This window comes from Babylonia areolata, unplaced genomic scaffold (assembly GCF_041734735.1).
Source record: "Babylonia areolata isolate BAREFJ2019XMU unplaced genomic scaffold, ASM4173473v1 tig00007737, whole genome shotgun sequence".
NCBI lineage: Eukaryota > Metazoa > Mollusca > Gastropoda > Neogastropoda > Buccinidae > Babylonia > Babylonia areolata.
The window spans coordinates 30,001-32,500 of record NW_027468415.1 but is presented as its reverse complement, the minus strand read 5'-3'; positions in this window follow the sequence as shown (position 1 = coordinate 32,500).

The window sequence follows — 2,500 nt, the reverse complement described above, 5'->3', positions numbered from 1 at the left end:
CGTTGAGGAGTAGGCCTTTTTTTGAGGGCCCAGAAAGTATTTGGCAATTGTAGCGAGGTTTTGGAGTTTTATCCACAACCTTTACCTGCCTTTTTTTCCTTTTTTTCTCTCTCCGAGCATGCCAAAGTTGAGAGAAAACGCGGTTCGGCATGGACGGGAGCAGGCGTTGACGAGTAGTCTTTTTTTTTGAGGGCCGGAAAGATTCAGGCAATTTTCCACTTTTTTATCCACAACCTTTACTGCCTTTTTTTCTTTTTTTCCTTTTTTCTCTCTCCGAGCATGCCAAAGTTGATAGAAAACGCGGTTCGGCATGGACGGGAGCAGGCGTTGAGGAGTAGGCCTTTTTTTGAGGGCCCAGAAAGTATTTTGGCAATTTTTTACTTTTTTATCCACAACCTTTACCTGCCTTTTTTTCTCTCCGAGCATGCCAAAGTTGAGAGAAAACGCCGTTTGGCATGGACGGGAGGAGGTGTGGAGGAGTAGTCCATTTTTGAATGGCAGCGGAAAGATTTTGGCAATTGTAGCGAGGTTCTTCGGACTTTTATCCACAACCTTTACCTGCCTTTTCCTCAGCGAGCATGCCAAAGTTGAGAGAAAACGCCCTTCGCCATTGACGGGACCAGACGTTGACGACTACGTCTTTCTTTTTTTCACGGCGCCTGAACGATTTGGGCAATTCTCCACAGCGCGTTTACTTTTTATCCACAACCTTTACCTGCCTTTTCCTCAGCGAGCATGCCAAAGTTGAGAGGAAAACGCCGTTTGGCATGGACAGGAGCAGGCGTTGACGACCAGGTCTTTTTTTTGGTCTTTTTTTTTCACAGCGCCGGAAGGATTCAGGCAATTCTCCAAAGCCGGTTACTTTTATCCACAACCTTTACTGGACCTTTTTTTTCTTTTTTTCCTTTTTTCTCTCTCCGAGCATGCCAAAGTTGATAGAAAACGCGGTTCGGCATGGACGGGAGCAGGCGTTGAGGAGTAGGCCTTTTTTTGAGGCCCAGAAAGTATTTTGGCAATTTTTTACTTTTTTATCCACAACCTTTACCTGCCTTTTTTTCTCTCCGAGCATGCCAAAGTTGAGAGAAAACGCCGTTTGGCATGGACGGGAGGAGGTGTGGAGGAGTAGTCCATTTTTGAATGGCAGCGGAAAGATTTTGGCAATTGTAGCGAGGTTCTTCGGACTTTTATCCACAACCTTTACCTGCCTTTTCCTCAGCGAGCATGCCAAAGTTGAGAGAAAACGCCCTTCGCCATTGACGGGACCAGACGTTGACGACTACGTCTTTCTTTTTTTCACGGCGCCTGAACGATTTGGGCAATTCTCCACAGCGCGTTTACTTTTTATCCACAACCTTTACCTGCCTTTTCCTCAGCGAGCATGCCAAAGTTGAGAGGAAAACGCCGTTTGGCATGGACAGGAGCAGGCGTTGACGACCAGGTCTTTTTTTTGGTCTTTTTTTTTCACAGCGCCGGAAGGATTCAGGCAATTCTCCAAAGCCGGTTACTTTTATCCACAACCTTTACTGGACCTTTTTTTTCTTTTTTTCCTTTTTTCTCTCTCCGAGCATGCCAAAGTTGATAGAAAACGCGGTTCGGCATGGACGGGAGCAGGCGTTGAGGAGTAGGCCTTTTTTTGAGGGCCCAGAAAGTATTTTGGCAATTTTTTACTTTTTTATCCACAACCTTTACCTGCCTTTTTTTCTCTCCGAGCATGCCAAAGTTGAGAGAAAACGCCGTTTGGCATGGACGGGAGGAGGTGTGGAGGAGTAGTCCATTTTTGAATGGCAGCGGAAAGATTTTGGCAATTGTAGCGAGGTTCTTCGGACTTTTATCCACAACCTTTACCTGCCTTTTCCTCAGCGAGCATGCCAAAGTTGAGAGAAAACGCCCTTCGCCATTGACGGGACCAGACGTTGACGACTACGTCTTTCTTTTTTCACGGCGCCTGAACGATTTGGGCAATTCTCCACAGCGCGTTTACTTTTTATCCACAACCTTTACCTGCCTTTTCCTCAGCGAGCATGCCAAAGTTGAGAGGAAAACGCCGTTTGGCATGGACAGGAGCAGGCGTTGACGACCAGGTCTTTTTTTTGGTCTTTTTTTTTCACAGCGCCGGAAGGATTCAGGCAATTCTCCAAAGCCGGTTACTTTTATCCACAACCTTTACTGGACCTTTTTTTTCTTTTTTTCCTTTTTTCTCTCTCCGAGCATGCCAAAGTTGATAGAAAACGCGGTTCGGCATGGACGGGAGCAGGCGTTGAGGAGTAGGCCTTTTTTTGAGGGCCCAGAAAGTATTTTGGCAATTTTTTACTTTTTTATCCACAACCTTTACCTGCCTTTTTTTCTCTCCGAGCATGCCAAAGTTGAGAGAAAACGCCGTTTGGCATGGACGGGAGGAGGTGTGGAGGAGTAGTCCATTTTTGAATGGCAGCGGAAAGATTTTGGCAATTGTAGCGAGGTTCTTCGGACTTTTATCCACAACCTTTACCTGCCTTTTCCT